The sequence below is a fragment of the Lutra lutra genome, chromosome 6, assembly GCF_902655055.1.
Source record: "Lutra lutra chromosome 6, mLutLut1.2, whole genome shotgun sequence".
Classification (NCBI taxonomy): domain Eukaryota; kingdom Metazoa; phylum Chordata; class Mammalia; order Carnivora; family Mustelidae; genus Lutra; species Lutra lutra.
The window spans coordinates 2,361,507-2,385,784 of NC_062283.1; the positions used below are offsets into that span (position 1 = coordinate 2,361,507).

At 47.2% G+C, this 24,278-nt stretch overlaps 6 non-coding genes across 6 annotated transcripts; 2 read left to right on the forward strand and 4 right to left on the reverse strand.

The window, feature by feature from the left end:
* Positions 1 to 3,917: 3,917 nt before the first annotated feature.
* On the reverse strand, positions 3,918 to 3,999 carry TRNAS-GCU (transfer RNA serine (anticodon GCU)). Its single transcript has one exon. It is a non-coding gene; the product is annotated as a tRNA-Ser (tRNA).
* A 7,243-nt stretch (positions 4,000 to 11,242) lies between these two features.
* On the reverse strand, positions 11,243 to 11,316 carry TRNAI-AAU (transfer RNA isoleucine (anticodon AAU)). The gene has a single exon. It is a non-coding gene; the product is annotated as a tRNA-Ile (tRNA).
* Positions 11,317 to 14,440: 3,124 nt separating this feature from the next.
* Positions 14,441 to 14,513, reverse strand: TRNAV-AAC (transfer RNA valine (anticodon AAC)). The gene has a single exon. It is a non-coding gene; the product is annotated as a tRNA-Val (tRNA).
* A 1,449-nt stretch (positions 14,514 to 15,962) lies between these two features.
* TRNAI-AAU (transfer RNA isoleucine (anticodon AAU)) lies at positions 15,963 to 16,035 on the forward strand. The gene has a single exon. It is a non-coding gene; the product is annotated as a tRNA-Ile (tRNA).
* Positions 16,036 to 22,313: 6,278 nt separating this feature from the next.
* On the reverse strand, positions 22,314 to 22,386 carry TRNAV-AAC (transfer RNA valine (anticodon AAC)). The gene has a single exon. It is a non-coding gene; the product is annotated as a tRNA-Val (tRNA).
* Positions 22,387 to 23,767: 1,381 nt separating this feature from the next.
* Positions 23,768 to 23,841, forward strand: TRNAI-AAU (transfer RNA isoleucine (anticodon AAU)). The gene has a single exon. It is a non-coding gene; the product is annotated as a tRNA-Ile (tRNA).
* Positions 23,842 to 24,278: the final 437 nt, after the last annotated feature.

Genomic DNA, 24,278 nt, shown 5'->3' on the forward strand with positions numbered 1-24,278 from the left:
AGGGGTGGCCGAGGAATCCTGCCAAGGTTCGGCCCTCTTCCCAATGAGTGCTGTGAATTTTCTCCTGCTCCCAAGGACCACTTCTTGGTTCCACAAATTATTTTGGGAAGCTGTCCTCTCGTGGCCACTTTTGCCTTGGCTCCCTAAGTATGCACAGAAGGTATTTCTTTTCCTTTCTCTTCTCCCTCCCTCCCTTCTCTTTCGGCTATTATATCGCTGTGGTCCCCTCCTTTCTCAGTACTTCATGAAATATATTTTATGCACAATATTACGAAATATATTTATGCACAAATGCATAGATCTCAAGTGTAGACAGAGCGACGAAGTTTACATATGTATATCCTGTGTGACCTCCGTTCACATCAAGATCGAGGACATTCCCCTTACTCCAGAATGCTACCTTAGGCCACCTTACCAGTCAACACTGCATCCTGCAGGCCAATCACTCTTCTGATTTCAATCACCAGACAGTTTTGCTTACTCCGGAACTTCATATAAGTGGAATCCTATAGTACATTGCCTTGTGTGGCATTTTTTGCCTGGCGTTATGGTTTTGAGATTTAACTGTGTTGTTACATACACAACAGAACTGATAGAAATGTATTGTTTTTATTGATAAGTGGAATTCTATTTTATAAACAAACCACAATTCATCTATGTGGTGCAAGAAAATGAGATGCCTGATCATGTCCATAGTTAGGAGAAACATCTGTTAAAGCCCCGCCAGCAGAGTGGTGCAGCAGAAGCGAGCTTGGCCCATACCCCAGAGATTGATGCATCAAAACTCTCCTCTGCTAGGATGCCTGCATTTTCTTCCCTCCCAGATCTCAGGCGGAATGGGCAAGTTGCAGAATCTAGTTTTCCTTTGACCCCTCCTCCGATACCTTACCATACCATCTAATCTCTACAGATGGTTAAGTATCCCCCAGACTTTCTTTTCCGCAAAAACTGACATCCTCACTCATTTCAAAAGAGAAACAAATCTCTCTCCCTTCTTATTTGGGACGAGGTGACAAATTCACCTTTACTTTCCAATGGATCAACATTATGTCTTTCAGAATACACACTTGTTTCTAGCTATGGTTTTATATTTCTAAAAAAGATTTTATGTATTTATTTGACAAGAGAGATCACAAGTAGGCAGAGAAGCAGGCAGAGAGGGAGGGGGAAGCAGGCTGCCCTCAGAGCAGAGAGCCCAGTTCAGGACTTGATCCCAGGACCCTGAGACCATGACCTGAGCTGAAGTCAGAGGCTTAACCCACTGAGCCACCCAGGCGCCCAGTTTTATATTTTCTTCACACTTGAAAAAAAAAAAAAATGTTCTCATTGGAGATTTTTGCCTGATGACTGTATTAGACTTTACTTGGACGCTAGTCTCCTGTTTCTTTCGTTTCTTTACTCAGTCTGATGCATGATTTATCAGATCCAGTTAACGGGAGTGCTTTGTGAATCTTTCCTAAAACAAGACATGTTGCAGTAATCACGAAGACAGCATTTGTAGGCACTTCATGGGCAAAACAGAAGCAAAGGAGTTAAATGGGAAATGGTAGAGAAAAATGGAAGGGATGCATTACAATAAAAGAAGTTTGTGCATCAGGATCCCACGGACAGAATCAGAAAAAAAAAAACACAGAAGTCTTAGCAAGACATTTGCAAAAATGCGTCTTTGAGAAAAGTTTTGTGAGTAAAGTACTCTGGAGTGAGTTTCTTATAACAAGAAAATACAAATTTCTATATCAATAAGCACCTGAAATAAGAATAATTGCTTAAAAAATCACATGGAAAAATGGAAATAAAGTGGGGGGGGGGGCTGGAGGACCAGGGAGGGGGGGGTGCTGCTTTGATGCTCCACGTTCATGGGTGTGCACTTTGACTCACAGTAGAATGTTCGAGAAGGAGGGAGCTGATATGCCATCATCTAGTAAAGACTGGTTTTCAACACATGCTAACTCCAAGGGGTAACTTTGCAGGGCCAAGGCCAGGCTGCCCCAAGATGGGCTACTTTGGCGTGAAGATTATTTTGAGTTAAAAAGTCATCCGAACTGAGCAGATTCAGGAAAGCTTCTTATCTCCCCTACAAGTGGCTAAAAAGAAATTTGGTAGAGAACCTGCTCCAGGAAGAGAGCTGTTACAGCAGAGAACTATGTTATACCATGAAGTCGGTTTGAGAAGAATCTAGAAGGTCCTCTGTGTCCTGTTGTTTCTGAGGGGCCCAGAAAATATCTGTGTCCAAAACATTTGCTCTTTGTCATTTTCCAGAGAATTGCGTTTCATCCCTTCAAGTCCCAGACCCCAGCCCACTTCTTAGTTCAGAATGACATATATACATCATTTTGCTTGACTGTCCTTGGAACTTCATGTCTGTATGCGTTCCCTCTATGAACAAGGTTAAACTTTATTTTTTCCTGTGAATCTTTCTCATATCAATTTGATTCTTGAAGGAGCTTCAAGGGCAGAGGAAATTCTTCCTTCCTGCCTAGAGCAAGATACCTGTATCTTAAGAGGTCTTAAGAGGCCTTAAGAGGCCTTAAGAGGTCTCCCCACAAACTGCCTATTCATCATAAAAGGGGAAAGTCTACTCATGTGTGACCTTGATTGTGATCAGAATTAACCACATTAATGAGGGGCAATAAACATTGCATGCTTCTTGAGTTTTCTGCCCCGAGAAAGACTTAGTATCGCTTACATGGTCTTATGGTTGGGGATGCAAAACCTGGGCCTAATTATGAGGGGGAAAAAATCCCACAAAGTGCAAACGAGAAGTATTATTTAAAACAACAAGAACACAGAACACAAAGGAAGCAGTTACTGTATCTTAAAAATGGCATTGTCATAAAATACAAAAAGAGGCTGTGAAGATATTTTAGATGAGAGGAAACTAAAAGGATATGGACAACTGATGTTAACTACCTGGAATTTAAATAAAAACATTTTTTTAAAAAGGGATTTGGGGGGCGCCTGGGTGGCTCAGTGGGTTAAAACCTCTGCCTTTGGCTAAGGTCATGATATTCCACAAGGGGCTCTCTGCTCAACAGGGAGCCTGCTTCCCTTCCTCTCTCTCTGCCTGCCTCTCTGCCTACTTGTGATCCCTGTCTGTCAAATAAATAAATAAATAAAATCTTAAAAAATAATAAAAAATTTAAAAAGGGATATGGGCGACTGATAAAAGAGCTAATCTGTACCGGAGGGGAAATACTATCCAGGGCATTACTGGATCAACAGACAACACTGAAATACAGACAAGAGATTTTAAAAATAACACCATTGTGAAATACACCAAACTGACACATACTTTCATTATATATAAAGAATATCCTTATTTTTAGGAAATATCTATTTAAATATTTAAGAACAAAAGGCCATGAAACATACAATTTGCTCTTACACGGTTCTGAAAACAAATAGAGAAACACAAAGATGAAGATGGAGACTGAGTCGGAGGGGGAGGGAGGAAAGGAATGGTTTACAGTGTTAAGGGGTGAATCCCCAAAAAAGGTATACCGGTCGTTTTTGTACTATTCTTAGTCGTACTAGTTTTCTTCAAGTTTGAAGTTACTTCCAAGTAAAAAGTTTAAGATCCTTGTAATGGCAATTCGGAAAAGTAAAGAAAGAATAGTAACACAAACACCCAAGGTCCCGCCAAGTAGCGTGAACGGTCTGCAGTATTTTGCCGACGTCCTTCTTCTACGCCTCCGCAACCGTCGAGATGCATTTTGAAGCAAATCCAGGGCGGAGGTTCCCAGGGAGAACCTGTTCTCCGAGGGTGGCGGGCCCCGACCTAAGCTTTGGCTCCTCCGCGCAGAGCCGCGGTGATTGGGGCGAAGCCGCGGGGATGTCTTACCTGAGGCCGCCGGTAGGGGTCCGCCCGCCGGATGCGTGAGGTACAAAACTTCCGCTCCCGAGAGAGGGACAGAGGCCGACGAGGGTGGGATTCGAACCCACGCGTGCAGAGCACAATGGATTAGCAGTCCATCGCCTTAACCACTCGGCCACCTCGTCCCACGGCTACCTGCGTTTTTTGAAGACTCTCTTACGTCTCCCTTTTAGCAAAGCTTTGCATTTTGACCCTGAGGCGTGCCGTTGTTTTTCAAACTGCGGTTGTCCCAGAGAATTCTCACACTCGACCGTTCCTTCCACCTTCTCCCCGGGGAATCTGTCACACTTGGAAGCTCCTGTCACACCCGCCCGGGCCTCCCGCCTCGGCTGTCATCCCTCCTCCGTGCTCGCACTTGCCTTCCGGTCCCGAGAGATTCTCTCTATTCACCCCCAACTCCATAATCTCGTTTTCTACCTGCTGCACCCTCAGTCTCTGCTCAGCCTTCCGATCTCACCTGAAGCCTGACAGCCCCCCGGCCGCTCGTTTTCCTTACAGCCCTACTTGCGGCGTGCGGCTTTACCGTTGAAGACTCTTCGATAAAACGTTTTCTCTTGCAAATGTATTTTCATTCATACCTGTTACAGAATTTTATCCTAATATGAAGTATTTTAGTGCTCAAACACCCTATCGTGCCAGTCTGCAACAAACAGCATACACTGAAATCCAAATTTTAGTTATTTCCAGCGACGATGCATCTATTTAAGCACATTTCTTCTGCCTTGAATAGCTGTCGCATTTAGCCGTGGCACACAGTAAAAGATGCACAGAGATAATTTTGTGCATAGGTCATTTATTATACATGTAAAGTAGAATTGCACTGGAAACGCGTTCTTCGGTGAAAGGGCTGGGAATATTTTTCCCCAAGTCATGTGTCGGCAGAGGAATAAGAAGAATTTAGTGGGAATTAACAGCAAAAAGACCACTAGTTTGTGGTTCTAAGTATGGGTCATTTTACAAAAGGTGCTTTCATGATTGTTTAAGGTGCATGCTCTTCGGTACACTTGCTCCATCTAAATTTAGTAAATAAACGGTAAATAGTTTACTAAATTTACTAGTAAATAACAGGGATAGCGAAGAGGGGACTTGCAACCACCTAAGTATAGTTTTACCAAGTATGATTATCTATTTCCTTGGACAAAAGTCAAGGAGAATCATTTTCTTAAGAGTCTGAATAAAGTGTAGAAAAATTAAAGCGCTAACTTTACGTGATACGTGCGTTCCCTTTCGTGTTAGTGTGCTGTCAGTCGGAAGGGGATGAGAAATTTGTCACCTCCTCCGCGAAGAGGCCCTGTAGGACACGCCGCTGAGACGCAGCCCTGGGTCTCATTTACAGACAATATATACAGAGTATCGGAGACGCCAGCGTTTCCAACCAATTGTTCCTTCTTGGCAACAGGGAATATCCTCCCCGCCCCCCGCCCCCGGCCCCCAGGTCTCAGGCCGCAGCAGCTAGCTGTCGCGTGCAAAGTAACACAGCGGCAGGACTGGCGAGGGGCTGGGAGGTGGAGACGGTCGCGCCCCCCAGGAGCAGGTGCACTTTCGGGAAGTGTTTCGCTCTGTCCCGAGGGCTCCCGATCTCCAGCCTCTGCTGCGGGGCGCGCCGGCTCCTCTGACCCAGCTTCTCGGATCTCCACTAACATGAGCGCTGCTGTTTTCCCACCACATTTCCTTGCTCCTCGCCTCGCGTCGCGACGCTTTCCTCCTCTTTCCAAAACCAAACGAAAGAGCCTCTTTCCAAAACCAAACGTCCCCGGCAATTCCCAGAGCGACTGCGCTTGTCCAATCCGCACAACGGGGTCCCCGGGGGTGGGGGTGGGGGGTGGAACGACAAAAGGCCAGCTTCAGACGTTTCAGTCGTTGTCTTACTGAGCCGGGGAGACAGCGTTTCCGTCTGCTCTGAAGGAGTGCCCCAGCTTGTTGGCTCACAGCGGGTGGCAGGCAAGAATAAGTTTGGGCACAGCGACTCGCAGGGAAAGAAGAGCACGGCTCTCAGAAAGGAGCTGAGTGTCCGAAATCCAAGGGGAAATCAGACAGAGGTCCCCCCAAGACTTGAACTTGGATCGCCGGATTCAGAGTCCAGAGTGCCGGCCATTACACCACGGGACCCAACCCCCTGGTGGTGACCCTAAAGGCTTTGTTGACCTGCTTGTCCTTCCTTAAATCCAGTGGCTTGAAAAGTGAGAGCATTCTGCTTTCTGTCCTGTAGGATTAAGTGATGGGCTGCTGCCTGTCACACACCATCTACACCAGAGTCTTAATAGGAAACATCGACTTCCAAACGTCAGGCATCCTCCCCTGCGTCCCCGAATCTCCTGCTGCGCCTTTCGGAACTGGGTGCCCCAGAAAGCGGGCAGGCGAGGCCGTGACGGAGACCGAGCCCTTCCCGAGGTGCACGCTCCGTGACAGGTGTTTTGGCCGCCCTGTGGGATGGGGTCCCCTGTCCCTGTTTCAGGGGTGAGGAAGCTGAGGCAGAGCCCCGAGGTCCCTCGCTTGGTTATCAGGTCTTACTCGAGCTCTGGAAAGGTTTCACCGCACCACGGGGGAGCCGCTGGCGCCTCCGCAGAAGTCCACGTGCCTGAGCTGAGAGGCTGGACAAGGCTCCCAGGGCGCCCGGAGCACCTCGGGGTGCGGAAGCGGACGGAAGGAGGGACGGATCGCAACCGCCGTCCTCCCCCTCCTCAGCGCTCAGGAGCCGGCCACGTGAGCAGGAGAGACCCCCAAAGAGACGCGAGGGTGAACGGCCCCCCGCCCAACCACCGGCCTCCCCGCCCCTTCCAGGGCGCTGAGGCTGAAGCACAAACACGGCCCCACTATTCGTAAGAGCTTTCACACTCTACATCATCATCGCCGCACTTTTTCTCTCTCCTAAAGAAGTTTCTGTACCTGTGCTCTGTGGCCCTAGGCCGGTCACCTGTTGTCTGCCCTCCCAAGGCTGACCCCTGAGTCCTCACACAGATGCCCAGCTCCTAGGACTTCCTGCTGGACCTCTGGGTCGACCTATCTGTCCCTGACTGGCTGCTGCTGGGTCCTCCTGCAGATGGAAACTTTGACCCCTGGGTCCCACCCTTGTTTCTTTTGTGAGAGGCTGGAAAGCCCCAAGACTGGCATTTTACCTCCTTTGGCTGTAGAAAATTGTGTCTCGCCCACGTATTGAAGTCTGGGGAGGTGGCAAGAGGTGTGGAAAGTTAATTCTGTGAACTTGACCTCAGACAAATTGTGAGAGGGGTTTCCTTTCCCTCTAGATTCTTCCCTCTCTAGTGTCATCGCTTTGTCCCCCAGCCTGCTTAGTGGAGCAGGGGAATTCATCTCTTAGATGTCTTCCTGGCTCCCCCTCTCCCGGGATCCTGATCCCCGCTCTCCAATTCGGTCCCTACCCTGACCCTGTCTGCCCCGACAGACTGTAGATTGTAATGGCCAGGGTAGGTCAGCAAGGGGGTCCTCCTTGTGTTCAAGGCTGAGAGGGGGCAGGCTGGTGAGAACTTCAGTTGTTAGGGGCGTGAGGTGATAGCAAAGAGCAAGAGAAAAGCAGCAGAAGATGGAGCAGAAAGATCTTGCTGGGCCCCGGGCTCCCAACCTTCCCCTTCCCAGCTCTGGAAAATGGTTGTGAGCCAGCCCTTGTCTGTGTTGGGGAGCAAGTAACTCTGTCCCCATCAAGGTCCTTCTTGCTGGAATAAGAATCAGATTGACATGAGACAAATTAACAGGAAAAAAAAAATCCCATTTAACAGGAGGAATCCACAGAGACATAGAAATTCCAAAGAGAGTCTAACTGAGGCATATATGTCATCCTGACTAAGGAAGGGGGTGTGGTAGGGGACTTCAGGGCAACTCCAGGGCAATGAGAGGCAGAGAAGATGCTCAGTAATTAGATGTTCACCCTGTCCTATAGACGGGTCAGTCAGAAAAAATGCATTTCTGACAATGACCTTTACTTTGGAATAGATTCCCGATTTAGAATTGTCTATGTAGTGAAGGAAGGAGCAAAAGTTTCTCTTGAGCCCACAGGTGTCAGTTGCCTTCAGCTTGGGATAATCTTCATGCCAAAGTGGTCTATCTTTGGGCCATCTGCCCTCCGCCCCTACAGCTGATTTATTGAATATGATTTCTTTATGTCCATTCATAGAACATTTCTTATATAGATTTATTTCTAAAATGAATCTTCATATTACTTTTATTGGATGAAACATAATTAGTTATTTGCATCAAGAATAACCTGAAAGGTAAATAAAATTGGAAAAAATCCGTAGTATTTCAGAAAAGGTCACTGATTTACAAAATGAGATGCATGAAATGATTCTCAATGAAGGAAGTTTTCTGAACATGTAGTAAAAATGGTAAATCAGATTATCTCTGGATACACTTTAAAATGAGAAAATCAGCTACTTGAAATGGTGAACATAAAGCTTCTCATCTGTATAAGATTTTAGGACAACCAAGATCATCCATTTTTTAAAGAGGGAAGATGGGGCGGGGAGAGGGAGAAGCAGGCTTCCTGCTGAGCAGGGAGCCCTATGCGATCCCAGGACCCTGGGATCATGAGACCTGAGCCGAAGGCAGATGCTTATCACCTGAGCCACCTAGGTGTCCCCATCCATTTTTATAATAAATTTTATAATAAATTTTTATATTATATATTATATATGTAATATATAATATTATATTATATATGTAATATATAATATATTATATATGTAATATATAGTATATTACATATATAATATATTATATATGTAATATATAATATAATATTATATATTATATATATTATGTATATAATAATATATATGTAATATATATAATATATATTATATAATAAATTTTTATGATAAATTTCACTAGTGGCTAAATATTTATGCCAAAATAGAGCCCACTAGGATGCCCTTAATTCTCTTGAGACTTTCAAAACCAAACAGTGCACAAATAACTCCATCTAATAACAACGTCTGTACGGATTCCATGTGACTTATGAGAAAGGTCATTTAAGAATCACTGGCTAACGGCTTGTTCCATTCGAGAGCCCAGCCACACGCCATCTGCCTGTACCCTGTGATGTGGACAGGTGCCTGCCTAAGCCAGGGACTCAGCCCAGCTAGTCAGGTGCCCAGAAGTTTCCATTCAGTCACTTGCAGCCTCTGGGGCTGTGCTCAGTGGCAGTCACTGCCTGGCGCACTAGGAGGACCATGGGACTTCCCCCATGGGGGGCACTGATGGGGCAGGAAAGTGTTCTGATGCCCCCCAAGTGCAGGGCCCCCAGTGGCGGCAATAAAGGCAAAGTGCATGGATCCCACACACCCCAAGTCTCAGACCGCCTTCCCCCAAAATGCCCACCTTCAGCCTCGCAACCCATCCGAACAAAGGCTTGTTTTTGTTAGGTTGGCTCTTCGGGACCCTGGACTCTGGGCCCACAAGTGGCCTCCTCCCCTCTAGCAAGCCTAGGCCCACAGAAACCCCCACACAAATAATCTTGCTGTGCCCTGGAGCCTGGAGCCTTCAGACAGCTTGTTCCAGTTGGAGGCTGGAGACCCAGTCAGGATTCCAGCACATGTTGCAGACGGCTGGCCCCCAGCATCTTGAGCTCCAAGATGCCCAGAGAGGTGATGAGAACCGCCAGAACAGCCCACAGCCCGCAGCGGAAACACCAGAGGCCTCTGCTACCCGCCCTTCACCCTCCAAAAGTGGGACACTTGTTTCGACCCACGGCGGAAACAGGCATCAGAGTCACCATCCTGCTTGAAATAACCAAAACGTGGCACAGGGTAGGAAAACAACAATTTTCAGGACAGCAGCCCTCAGGCAAAGGATAGAAATCCCCAAATGACTGAAAAAGATGAAGTGATCTTGGGCGGAAATGAGGTGAGCACTAGGACTGCCCCCATCGTTCTGCCTCGAGAGTTTCTTGGCGCCAGTGCAGGGAAGAGGGACCCGGGGAGAGGCTGAAAAACTACCTGAGCTTATGAAAGGTTGCTGAGATCCAGGAGACCAAGACAGCTGGAGTTGGCAGGACAGAGAGCTGTGATGAGAGAAAGTTCCAGAAGGAATTCCCCACTGAGGGGAATAATGATCAGCATGTTAGGGCAGGGCGGTAACTATACACAGCTGGGAATGGACCATCCACAAAGATCAGAGGTAACTGTGATATTTACTTGTCCTTTCAAGTCAGGAGAAATGATATAAGGTATATGTCTATTGATTTCAAGAATCTAGGTTCAACTCCTATTCAGAAGACAAGACAAGACAAGGAAAGGAAACAAAAGAGAGGGAGGGAGAGAGGGAGAGGGAGGAGGGAGGGAGGGGAAGAAAGAAAGGAGGGAAAGAAAGAAAGAGGGAGGGAGGGAGGGAGGAAGAAGGAAGAAAGAAGGAAAAGAAAAAAGGAAAGAAAGAAAGAAAGAGAAGGAAGGAAGGAAGGAAAAGGAAGAAAAGAAAGAGAGGGAGGGAGGGAGGAAGAAGGAAAGAAGGAAGGAAAAGAAAAAAGGAAAGAAAGAAAGAAAAGGAAGGAAGAAAGGAAGGAAGAAAGAAAAGGAGAAAAGGAAAAGAAAAGAAATGAAAAGAAGAAAGAAGGGAGGAAGGCTGTTTTTTGTTCAAAGTGCTACAGAGGTAGAGAGAAGGGCTGTCCTGAATTAGCCCTCCACCTGCAGCCAATCTCAGCTGTCAGTGAAATTTTAGTTTGGAAACATCGAAATAGCAACCTTTTAAGAATTTCTCTTTTAGGGGCGCCTGGGTGGCTCAGTGGGTTAAGCCGCTGCCTTCGGCTCAGGTCATGATCTCAGGGTCCTGGGATCTAGTCCCGGCTCAGGTCATGATCTCAGGGTCCTGGGATCTAGTCCCACATCGGGCTCTCTGCTCAGCAGGGAGCCTGCTCCCTCCTCTCTCTCCGCCTGCTCCCTCCTCTCTCTCCGCCTGCTCCCTCCTCTCTCTCTACTTGTGATCTCTCTGTGTCAAATAAATAAATAAAATCTTTAAAAAAAAAAAAGAATTTCTCTTTTACTTTGTATCTCTTGATATTTAGAGAAAAAGGAGGTTGGTTGGTAAACAACTTTGGAAAGACAATTTAAAACCAAACAAGCAAGCAAGCAAGAAAGGAGGAAGGAAGGAAGAGGCCTGTCTCTCTTTTCCACTACTTGTCCCCCTTGAGCAGCTGCGCTCAGTCATGGGAGTACAGAGAAAGCACCAACTTCAAACTTACACGCACTCAGAAGCTGAATGGAGTTAGGAGTGGATTAAAGGAAACTGATGTTGATGGACTGAGAACTCTGTAGACCATTGTGCATTACTCCCTGCTTTTTATACGCCAAGAAGGGGGTTTTTCAGAAATTAAGCGTCTGTCTTTGAAGAGGGGAAAAAACAAAAACAAAAACTTAAAGTGAGTGGCCCGTACGGGGATCGAACCCGCGACCTTGGCGTTATTAGCACCACGCTCTAACCAACTGAGCTAACCGGCCACTGCTTGGGGGCATGGGGGTAGATTTTCTGTCTTCCTTCCCCTACTTTTATTTTTTAAGTGCTAAATTCAGAGTAATTGTTGCTGTTTTTTATCTTCAGATATTCTCTTCGCAACTTTCACACCATATCTCCTGTCATGATGCCTCCCACACATACAGAAAATATGTCAAAGAATTTGTGCACTGACAATTTCTACAGACATTGTCCCACTGTGCTTCAGAGGGCGGAGCCCAGTGTGTGTGTGTGTGTGTGTGTGTGTGTGTGTGTGTTCATTTAACTGTAACTGAGGACACATAAATGGGGTCCTGGTCACATCTCCTGCTCTCCTTCTTTCTGAATTCCCTGCTGCATGCTACAGGTCTGAAGCAAAACTAGACAGCGAAGATGTAGGGGAATTTACAGGGGGTGCATGTTTAGTTCAGAAATATTATCTTCTCTTAGGTACGTGAGAGTTTGGGGGTGTGCTCAGTGGTTTGACAAAGAGAATGTGGTAGAAGCAGATGGGACAGGAAGGGGCTGAGTGAGACCGGGTCCACAGGGGCTTCCGTTTTCACACCTCAGAAAGGACCTCGTGGGCAAAAACTCCGAGGAGAGCGGGGGCTACCACGCCCGCCAGGGTGTCTGGAGGTCAGGACTGGTGGGGAGAATAGGAGACCAGACAGAGGGGAGAGGACATGTCGATGACACAGGACCTTCTAGTAGAATCCAATGTCTAAATCTGGGTACTTTTGTTGGTAAAGGGGGTGCTGACAGTAATTACCAGGCGTTAGCTGATCCGCATCAAGTATAAACTAAGGAGTTGGATCACTCTTTATAGGCAGAGTTAAGGATTTTTTAATGGGTCCTAACAATAGTAGGAATCCACGGGAGGATTTTAGGCAGAGAAGTCATATGAACAGATTTGTGGTTTAAAAAGATTGCCAGTTTCAGACACTTAGGAAGCATTAGGGAATGAAGGGCAAGGACACGCTATCACCACCAGCAACAAAATTTTTACGCTCCTAGGGAGGGAAACAGAAATAAATACTAGCATAACATGAAAATGATAGAATGTATAAGAAGATTACAGGGGACTGAGAGAATGGAGGGGGCTGTGGTGTTAGGAGTAGGTTGGAATTCTAAATTGAGTTGTTGGTGCAGACTTTGCAGCATCGTTGTAGTAACATTTGACCGGACAAAGGTGCTGAGGAATTATAGGCAGAGAGCACCCCGGGGACCAGAGCTCAAGGTGGGTACTCGTGCAAAATGCTTGAGGAATGGCAACAAGACCCATGTGGCCAGAGCACAAGCAAGGAGACCAGAGAGGAGACGGGGAGCAGTGGACAGTTAGAAAGTGCCAGACCTTGTAGGAGGTCTTAGGAACTTGGCTTTCCTTTGAGTAAAATGCGAAGGTATTAAATAATTCTAAGAGAGACTATAGTTGCAATGACTTTTTTTTTTTTTTTTAAGATTTTACTTATTTGAGAGAGAGGGCACATATGAGGCAGGGGCAGAGGGAGAAGCAGACGCCCCACTGAGCAGAGACCGCCTCCCTGCTGTCCCAGACAGGGCTGGATCCCAGGACACTTGGGATCATAACTTGAGCAAAAGGCAGATGCTTAATGGACTGAGCCACACAGACACCCCCGCAAAGACTCTTCAGAGTTGTCCTGAATGGAGGCAAAAGAGTGGAGTTGTCTGCACTCAGAGACCTTCTTTTAGATGCGGGCTGCTCCCAGAGAGGGGGCGTAACCTCAGAACCCTCAGCTTCCTTTAGCTGAGAGCATGGCTCGGGGAGCTCAGATCCAGCTCTCAACAAACAGCACTCCAGCCTGTGAGAGGAATGAATGCCTTGCGATGGAAAGGGGTGGTTCTAGGCTAATACCCACCTCACCCCGCCCACCAATTGTGCCACTCAGAGCCACTCCCTTCACATTGTGAATCCAGGCCATCCGGGAATAGCTTCTCTAGGACTCTGGTTGCTCACTTCTCCTGGGTAATTAGTAAGAAGCAAGGGGCTTCCTGGTCTCCTCCAGAGAGGAGCCGTGTCAAGGAGTCCACACTGATCTCTCTGACAGATCGGCCAAACCATTAGTCACTGTACAGGAGTTCACGTCTACTCTGGTATCTGAATGCAATGGATGCCCAGGTCCGCCAGCCACAGACCTGCCCATTCGGAGGAGCGCCCCCTCACTGCTGGCTTCTCGAAGTATTCCAAGGCGGGACGTGCAGCATTAGCTGGACGCCTGGTAGAGCTGTTAGTGAGAGTCATTGCAGAACCTACTTAAGACTCACAACTGAGATACTTTATTTGCAGGCTTGAAACCCAAAGGGGCAGTTTCAGGTCTAAGAGGTAGAGCAATAAACAAGTAGCCTGAAGATGTTTCCTGATGTTTTACATCAATTCATATCCAGCTCATGCTGCAGCAAAACAAACTTTCTTGTTGAGTCAAACACGACTTAAACACAAACATTGGCTCAAAGCCCACATAAGGGCGTTGAATTTCCACCAACCAGTCAGCCAGTTGAAAAGAAAGACCAGTGTGCACGGTTGGTATTGAGTAAAATGAGACTAACATGCACAACCGAGTTACTATTAAATCTTCCCCACTCTCCTTCCTCACTTCCCAAAATGCAGCAAATGGCCCCACTTATTTAGAGCATGTGGGCTCCCTCCTCCCACCGGGAATGGTCCTGGGCTCTTCCAGAGCCCCCCACCTGCGCCCAGCCGCTCACTGAGTATCTGTAGTATCCAGGTTCTTAGCGAGGACCCCAGTCCGGTGCACATACATGCAAAGAAACACCCTAACTCCATCTTAAATGCGCCAGGAGAGTCTTGGACGTAAGTGGAACACGTGTTGATCCCACTGAAGGTGGATAAGTGAACTTCCGGGGTTTTGGGCAGAGTGAGGGCCTCTGGGGGCCTTCTCCTGGAAGGGCGGATATGGCCATAAGGACAGGACTGGGAAGGAGTGGAGACACGTCACCCAGGAGGGGAACCTCCTTCCACCTGACCGCGTGCTAGAGGTATCAGGTGTGGGGTCCCCACTCACTCCCCGGAACATAATGGTGCCATTCCCGACACGTCCACTGCAAGTCTCTGGAGAGGCTGCAAAAGCATTGTACTCCATAAAGGAGTCATGGTGTTTCTGCCCAGTTTCAAACCGGGGACCTTTCGCGTGTTAGGCGAACGTGATAACCACTACACTACGGAAACCCCTTTGGGGCATCTTTTTCTCTTCTTCGCTAATACAGAACAGACTTTTCAGGCTATCCCAGGTCCCCTAACACTGAATTGATCTTTCTTCCAAGAAATATCAAGTTTACTGCGGTTTTCTACTTATTCAAATCAATAATATCGGAGTCAATGACTTACACCAAGTAAACTCTCCCTGGGGAAGAAGTCCTTTCCTACAGCAGGGAAGAAATTTTAGGCAGCCTCAGTGGATGGGAGATTTCAGAAAAGTTCCTTGAAGTGGTCCTATTTGTTTTTTATCTAACTTTAGACGGTCCTGTGGTCTCCACCTTTTGGGAGCTGCTGGACTGAACTCTGGAAAGCACGCATACTGGGTGGGGCCGAGCTGGACCCATAGAAGTTGAGGACTAAGGGGGCGTGGGGATGTGTCCTCCTGTGTGCCAGGCAGAGTGAGGACTGAAATGGGGAGGAGACTGTTGGACTGTCCAGGGCTGGACTCAGTGCCCATGAGTCGAGCCCAGCGTGTCTATGAATGTCACATGGCCTACGTGAGATGCAGGGAGGAGGCCCAGTTTCCCCTATCTGCAGCATTACATGATGTTGTTACAACACCAGGAAGGCCAATGTCCTAAACTAGAAGGCCCACTTCGGCTCAGGAGCTCACCAGTGACCTTTCCAGTGGGGACTGGAGCCACCTTTCCAAACCTCAGCAGGGCCCAGAGCTCCAAGGAGAACCCCTCCCACACCTGTGAGCACGAAATGGTATCTCCCTGGGATTTTCACTTGCATTTTCCTAATGACCAGGGAGGCTTTCTCATGTGGGTAGCCATTGTCCCCGAATTCCTTGCTGAAGAGACTATCCTTGGCCATATGTGGGTGGCGTGACTTCTCCACTCTGCTCTGTTCCGTGGATTTGTACGGCTGCCCTGTTGGCCACTCTTCCACTCTTGGTTACTGCGTCATCGTAGAGGGTGTTCAAATCAAGAATGACATATCCTCCAACTTGGGTCCTTTTCTTTCTTTCTTTCTTTCTTTCTTTCTTTCTTTCTTTCTTTCTTTCTCTTTCTTTCTTTCCTTTTCTTTCTTTCCTTTTCTTTCTTTCTTTCTTTCTTTCTTTCTTTCTTTCTTTCTTTCTTTCTTTCTTTCTTTCTTTCTTTTTTCAAAATTATGTTTCCTTTCCTCGGTCTTTTGCATTTCCATGTGGATTTTAAGATTAGCTTTTCGGTGGTTGGGGGTGGGGGCAGTGGGGAAAGATTTGCTGAGATTTTGATCAAACGGCAGGATTTGAGAAAGACGAAATTTCCTCGTGAGGTTTATTTGTGCTTGCAGATGGGACTTTTTTCTTTCAGTGTTTTTGTTCATGTGAGGTTGGGTGGAATGAGAAAAGGAAGAAAATGTCTAGTTTTCCACGAAGAGCTGCTGCAGGACATAGGGCTTTAAAATTTGGAGGGGAACAGCTGGCAATGGGTGGGCCGGTTAGCTCAGCTGGTTAGAGCGTGGTGCTAATAACGCCAAGGTCGCGGGTTCGAGCCCGTACTGGCCATGGCCATCTTGCCTTGGTTTTCGGATCCTTCTGACTTCAGGGCTGCCTACCGGATTTTCTTATGCTTCCCAAGGCTAACACTTGAGGTTCCTTCTAAACCATTGCTGCTATCAGGGTGCCCTACTGGCTCAGTGGGGAGTACAAGCGACTCTGATCACGGACTTCCTGAGTTCCAGCCCCACCCACCTTGGCCAGAGAGCTTGCTTGCACACAAGAAATCAACCAGATTTCACGTAACTTAAAAAAAAAAAAAAAAAATCTCTGGAGTTCCTTCATTCTTTAATTGGGGAACCTATCTTGTCCAGGATGTTAGTCGTTCTATTATTTTACAATCAATTGTTTCGCCAAAAATCTTTCCCTTCAACTTAACCATTCTCAGTCTTTACAAACACTTTCTGCCTGGGGGTACCTGGGTGGCTCAGTGGGTTAAGCCTCTGCCTTTGGCTCAGGTCATGATCTCAGGGTCCAGGAACCAAGCCCCAGATGGGGCTCTCTACTCAGCAGGGAGCCTGTTTCCCCCTCTGTCTCTGTCTACTTATCATCTCTGTCTGTCAAATAAACAAATATTTTAAAAAAATATTTTCTGCCTGGAAGTAGCCTTTCCAACTTCTGAACTTTCCAAGATACTCGTTTTATTCATACTTACTTGCTAGAAAGCATTTCATTGCCCCCATTTTCGTGGTAAGTTACGCCTAGAAGTTGCAAGCGAGCACGAAGGGGTATTGTGGAAATTTTTTGTGCACACATTTCTGGTTGTCGTCACAATGTGGCCGGTTCTTCTGGCATTTAGTAAGTGAGGTCAGGCGTCCTTCTCATCCGAAAATATGCTGGCTAGTCCACAGATTGTCCTCAGCTCCACTGGACTCCCAAACGTCCTTCTGGGCCTTCTTGGAAGTAAAGTGCTTTATTGACCCGAGCCTAAACCTGACCTCTCTTTGTGTATAAATGCAAACATTTCACATGGCTTCAGTGTCTCCCCAATTCATACGCCGAGGGTCGGTTGACTCGTGTTTGACTGCTGAGCGGGACTTATTTTAGAACGGGGCGTCCTTGAGAGCAGGAGCATTTGGGTTGGAGCCGTCAGTGAAACATGAGTCTGTCATGACTCTGAGCCTGGATCCAGGTGTGCGGCGGGTCTGGTGAGGGCCGGGGACAAAGCAGGCGATCCATCCGCAGACGTTTACTGAATGAATGAATCCTCCCTAACAGACAATGCAGCCAAAGCTTTCCTTCTGCCAGTCTGGTAGTGAAAAGGGATCCTCCATAGTTTAATTATTTGCATTTCTCTGATAATGAGTAAGTCAAGTATCTGGTCAAATCTATAAAAGACATTTTATTTCTTTTTCTGTGAACTGTGTGTTGATATCTTTCCGTTAAGATTGTTAGTTTTGTCTTGATGATTTGTAGGATCTCTTTAAATTTGAGGGCTGTGAGTCATTTGTCTATGAGGTGAAACTGAAATATTCTAATTTGTCATTTGCCTTTGGACTTCTCTTAGGATCGATTGTGCCTTGCAAAAATGGTCATTATTTTGTAGTTATAATTATCAAATTGTTCGGGTTTTTAGTTCTGTTTATCCACTTTACTGTCATAAAAACTTTTACCTAGGGGCGCCTGGGTGGCTCAGCGGGTTAAGCCGCTGCCTTCGGCTCAGGTCATGATCTCAGGGTTCTGGGATTGAGCCCCGCATCGGGCTCTCTGCTCAGCGGAGAACCTGCTTCCTCCTCTCTCTCTCTGCCTGCCTCTCTGCTTGTGATCTCTGTCTCTGTCAAAGAAATAAAAAAAAACAAAAAACTTTTACCTATGTTTTCCTTTGGAATTTTCACATTTCTATGTTACATTTATATCTGTGACCCATTGGAAATGGGTCCTTTTCCCCATGTGCCGTATGATTCCTACACAGTGACTCTCCTTGGTCCCCGTCGTGGGGCTACTTAGTTCCCCCCAGCAGGTCTTTCTCCCCCTGATCTGAAACTCTGCCTTGGTCCTACGGAAATCATTGCTCATTTCCATATTTTAAGTGGGGTTGATCTAGTTCCTTTGAGAGTAAACGACCACAGAACCCAGATCTCTATAAATTTGGTCTGAAGTCCGTATTTTTCCTTTTACTCTCTCAATATTCTCCTTTATGAAATTCAAATACTCCCTAACTCACATCCCTGCATGAAAGATAACAACTGGTTAGCATGTAGAAATCCATTTTCCCTGTAGGAGAAATCACTCTTTTCTTTTATGACCTCTATTTGACAACTTTCTTGTCCTCATTCAGTGGCGTCTTGATGCTTCCTTGATATTTTCAACACCCGCTTACGATCCGCTGAAAGTAGTACATCATAGCTTCTCATCGGCACACGGACGAACCAGACGCCTGCCTTCCGTATCCTCAACCAGAGCAGTGGATGTTGCCTCCGGGCTCTCGGCTGTACGACTTCAGACAAGCAACTGCCACATCCTGGGGACACAAGAGGAGTCGTCTTCATTCAGCAGATTCTGAATCTGAAGATTTTTCTCAAGTTCAGAAACTGGACATGGGATTGTGACTTTTATTGGCCTAACTACCCTCAGTAGGTGGACGCTCCTGATCATTCATCTTTGTTTTCCTCTGATGACACAAGCTGAGCCTGAAACGTTTGCACGATTCTCCATGAGTCAGGTGTTCCTGGCTGCTGCAGCTTCACGGCTTCTTATATTTCGTATAAGCGGGAGGCTCCTGACAGGGAACGTGACTACTGGCTTCTGTGGCTCTGATGTCCTCTCAGCCCTAGTGTTAGCAGAGTCTAGCTTTGCAATTTCTCTCCAGTCAACAGCGGTGGCCTACAGAGAACTAATAATAATAAAAAAAAATGGTTGTAGCTTTTTGGTCATGCTCTAAAATTTTTTGTCTATGATAATGTCGTGAAGATAGTCTCCCCTATTTTTTATCTAAAGTTTTATCATTTTACCTTTGATATTTGCATCCAGAGCTGTCATCCCCATAATTATGGTGTGTAGAAGGACTTAAAGTTCGTTCCCCCACACCACAGCGAACCAACAGTTCCAACACTTCCATTTCTGTGTTTTCTCCTGTTGATCTCTTTGTCGACTCAGGAAGGAATACCAACTCAGGTAATTCTTATGACTTTATATATCTTGATATCTTGTGCCAGTCCTCCAAACTTGTCCTTACTAGTCAAGATTTCTTGATTTTTCTTGATGTAGGTTTTAGGAGGCAAAGATTTGTCAATATAAAAAAAAACCTGTTGCTGGGGCGCCTGGGTGGCTCAGCGGGTTAAGCCGCTGCCTTCGGCTCAGGTCATGATCTCAGGGTCCTGGGATCGAGCCCCGCATCGGGCTCTCTGCTCAGCAGAGAATCTGCTTCCTCCTCTCTCTCTGCCTGCTTGTGATCTCTCTCTCTGTCAAATAAATAAATAAATAAATGATCTTTAAAAAAAAAAAACCTGTTGGAATTTAGATTAGATTGATTTGAACTGTAAAGAACAGTTTGGGGCAAATGGGTATGTTAGTAATGCGTATGATGTCTCTTTACGTTTATTTTGTTTTTAAAAATGTCCCTCCACACGAGAGTGGATCAAAAACTGCAGTGTATTCATTCACACAAAGGCAAGCTCTCAACTACTGTTAGAAGTAACAGCTTGAATGAATCTTAGAGGCAGGATGCTGAGTGAAAGAAGGGGTACACAGAAGAATAAATACTGTATGATTCCACTTCTGTGAACATATAGGGCAGGCAAAACTAATTTGAAAAATAAGTCACAACAGTCGTTTTATCTAAAGGGCTGGGGGGAGGTGGTTGGGAAAGGACCAGAGGGAGCTTTTGGGGAGACAGAAATGGTCCGTTTATAATAGGGATGTGCATTACATAAGTGTATCCATTTTTCAAGATTGTAGTAGAGATTTATACATTTTGATACATGTACCTTCTACCTGTAAAAAGAACTGTAAAAATAATAAAACAAACCCAGACGAGACTGAGGAATGGATGAAGGTAAAGATAAAAGTGGGAGAATATTAATGGTCGTTGAAACTGGGTGATGGACGCATGGTGATCTCATATTGCTCTGTTTCTTTTGTCCAGACTGAGAGTTCTCATCATAAAAGTAAGTTTCTGCGGGTGATGGGTCCCAGCTCTGCAACTTAGATGATGAGCTACTCGGTATGAGCCTCAGTTCTTCATCTCAAAATGGGGATAACATTTACCCTGTAGGACCACAGTCAGTGTTCACATATTTGTTCCCTGAACATATATTGAGTGTGTTAGGCATGCAATAGGGTTTCACTGATGAACAAGACCACCCTCTTGGAAATGATATTCTCGGCGGGGAGACGGACACGGAGCAAGTTATCACACAGATTAATACAAACTTTGCAACCAAGGGGACATAGTCCTAAGAGAAATATGAAGATTTATTTAAAAAGTTGTGGGGAAGTTTTTTCTGAAGGAGTAGTGATTGAGCTCAAGTATGAAGGCTGAGGAGACACTGACTAGGTATAGAAAAGCACTTCAGGAAGAACAAATATTAAGTCCACAAATCCATCAGGAGTAAGAGAGACTGGTGTGGCAGGAGGGAAAGGGGCAGTGAAGTGTGAAATGTGAAATGAGGCTGAAGACATAGGAACCCCTCCCTCCCCGCCCCGACAAGGAGAGGATTTCAGGCCATACGCTTAAGGGTTACATGATTAAAAAAAAAAAAAAAAAGCCATAAAATATGTAGGCGAAAGTCAATACTTCAAGAAATACCAGTTTCTGCCTTTATCTCTTTGTCCTCGCAAACCACGCACAGCATTTGATCTGGTCTTTCGGAATATAACTGAAACCCAGCTAAATTTCCCCAAACAATTTGAAAAGTCATAAGAATCTGGATCCTGGGAATCCCCTTAGCCCCCTGGGGACAAACCCAGTGGCCTCGGTTGAGGGCCCAGCAAACTCAACCCTCCTCCCCACCCCGGCTAGAATTCCAGTTCTCAGCGGCCCGCCCGTGTCTCCAGCAGCTAAGACCTCGGGGTGTCATCTCCCCGAATGTGGTCGCCCCCATTGAAATAAAACATCCGTGACGAAAACAAACACCCCATCAACGCAACATGCTACGATGCCATTTCCTCCTCTCCCTCCTCCCTCCAGAGAAATCCCGCACACCGCACCGCAAAGTCCAGGAGCTGAGCTGGGTCTCGAGTCCGCGGCTACGGCACTGAGGAGCGGGTGCCACGACCGGTTCCCAAGTCCCAAGTCCGTGTACGTCTGTCCCGCAGACTCTGCACCATCCCACGCCCCAGGAAACCGTCCTGGCCCCTCTCGTTTCCCAGCCTGGACCGCCCTGTGCCTCGCGGGAGCGGACGGTGGAGCCCACTTCCAGCTGGTGCCGCCCCCCTCCCCCGGAAAGCCCAGGCCGCAGGGTGCCGTGCTGCTCCGCAAGGTTCGACGGCGTGGATCCCGCGGCGGACCGGGTGCCTGAGGTATACAGGTGGTGGCACGAGGTTCCAGCAGGGCAGGAGAAAAAGGAAAGAAGGCTGGAGGTAAGCAACCCTCTCCGCCCACCGGGGGCTCCGCGCCTTCCCTGCGCCCCCAGGTCGGTTCCAGCCCGCCCGCTGCACCCGCTGCACACGCGAAGCCTATACCGCGGGCTTTGGGAAATACTGCTGGCAAGGGGGAACAAATGTCGGAAATGCATGGCACCCGGTAGGCATCACCCTAGTTTCCGTTTGGGCGGCCTTCTGGTTGGCTTGGCCGCAGGGACTCATCTAGGCTGCGGCCCCCTGGCTGTGCTGCGCGCGGGGCGGAGCGGGAGAAAACAGGAAAGTCGACTGGAGGGGCCTGGGAGAGCCTTCCAACCTGCGGGGAAGGCCGGTAAATCGTGGCCAGGACGTGCCCTAAGCATGGCCGGAAGGGAGATGCTCCGACTTTCCGAAAGACAGAACGCAGATCTCCGAAGGCCGTCGGGAGACCGGAGACACTAGCCACAGGCTGGAAGGAGATACTCTGCAGGAGTGCTGGGAAAGGGCTTCGGTCCCGACGCCATAAAGAACCCTTAGAGGTTAGAAGAAAGGGTCTACTTTAATGTTAACCGGGTGGATTTCGAGGACGGTCCAATTCTCAGAGGACCTCTGTTGGAGGCAAGGGTCCAAGGTGCCCGGGCGGGCGGAGCAGGTGAGGGCAACTTGGAAAACCCGTATTTTCTCAGGTGGGGTCCCCTGGGGTAGGGCGCGTGGACAAACACTTAGGCATTTAGGATATCGTAGGATGGCATTCCCTCCGCAAAGTGACAAAATTCCCCGCTGATGGCTGTTTCCGCCCGGTTTCGAACCGGGGACCTTTCGCGTGTTAGGCGAACGTGATAACCACTACACTACGGAAACCCCTCCTTGGGCCGCTTGTCTCCTAATACAGCATAGACTTTTCCTGGCTGTCCCAGGACCGCCGGAAACTTACTTTTTTTTTTTTTTTTAATTATTTTTTAAGTTACGTGAAATCTTGTTTATCTCTTGTGTGAAAGCAAGCTCTCTGGCCAAGGTGGGTGGGGCTGGAACTCAGGAAGCCCGTGATCAGAGTCGCTTGCGCTACCCACTGAGCCAGTAAGGTACCCAGATAACAGCAATGGTTTAGAAGGAATCTCAGGTGCTCGCCTTCCGTAGGAAAGTATAAGTAAATCCGTGTAGGTAGCACTGGAAAGTGCCCATTCTGGGCGGGGCAGAGCGGGGCAGGACCCATAGAAGTTGAGGACTAAGGGGGGGGGGGGATGTGCCCACTTGTGTGCCAGGCAGAGTGAGGACTGAAATGGGGAGGAGACTGTCAGATTGTCCAGGACTGGACTCGGTGCCCATGAGTCAAGCCCAGTGTGTCTAGGGATGTCACATGGCCTACGTGAGATGCAGGGAGAAGGCTGTTTCCCCTATCTGCAATATCCCACTATGATGTTACAACATCAGGAGGGCCAATGTCCTAAAACCAAAAGGCCCACCACAGCTCACTAGTGACCTTTCCAATGGGGACTGGAGTCACCTTTCCAAACCTCAGCAGGGCCCAGAGCTCCCTCCCATACCTGTGAGCACGAAATGGTATCTCCCTGGGATTTTCACTTGCATTTTCCTAATGACCAGGGAGGCTTTCTCATGTGGGTAGCCATTGTCCCCGAATTCCTTGCTGAAGAGACTGTCCTTGGCCATATGTGGGTGGCGTGACTTCTCCACTCTGCTCTGTTCCGTGGATTTGTACGGCTGCCCTGTTGGCCACTCTTCCACTCTTGGTTACTGCGTCATCGTAGAGGGTGTTCAAATCAAGAATGATATATCCTCCAACTTGGGTCCTTTTCTTTCTTTCTTTCTTTCTTTCTTTCTTTCTCTCTCTCTTTCTTTCTTTTTCTTTCTTTCCTTTTCTTTCTTTCTTTCTTTCTTTCTTTCTTTCTTTCTTTCTTTCTTTCTTTCTTTTTTCAAAATTATGTTTCCTTTCCTCGGTCTTTTGCATTTCCATGTGGATTTTAAGATTAGCTTTTCGGTGGTTGGGGGTGGGGGCAGTGGGGAAAGATTTGCTGAGATTTTGATCAAACGGCAGGATTTGAGAAAGACGAAATTTCCTCGTGAGGTTTATTTGTGCTTGCAGATGGGACTTTTTTCTTTCAGTGTTTTTGTTCATGTGAGGTTGGGTGGAATGAGAAAAGGAAGAAAATGTCTAGTTTTCCACGAAGAGCTGCTGCAGGACATAGGGCTTTAAAATTTGGAGGGGAACAGCTGGCAATGGGTGGGCCGGTTAGCTCAGCTGGTTAGAGCGTGGTGCTAATAACGCCAAGGTCGCGGGTTCGAGCCCCGTACTGGCCATGGCCATCTTGCCTTGGTTTTCGGATCCTTCTGACTTCAGGGCTGCCTACCGGATTTTCTTATGCTTCCCAAGGCTAACACTTGAGGTTCCTTCTAAACCATTGCTGCTATCAGGGTGCCCTACTGGCTCAGTGGGGAGTACAAGCGACTCTGATCACGGACTTCCTGAGTTCCAGCCCCACCCACCTTGGCCAGAGAGCTTGCTTGCACACAAGAAATCAACCAGATTTCACGTAACTTAAAAAAAAAAAAAAAAAATCTCTGGAGTTCCTTCATTCTTTAATTGGGGAACCTATCTTGTCCAGGATGTTAGTCGTTCTATTATTTTACAATCAATTGTTTCGCCAAAAATCTTTCCCTTCAACTTAACCATTCTCAGTCTTTACAAACACTTTCTGCCTGGGGGTACCTGGGTGGCTCAGTGGGTTAAGCCTCTG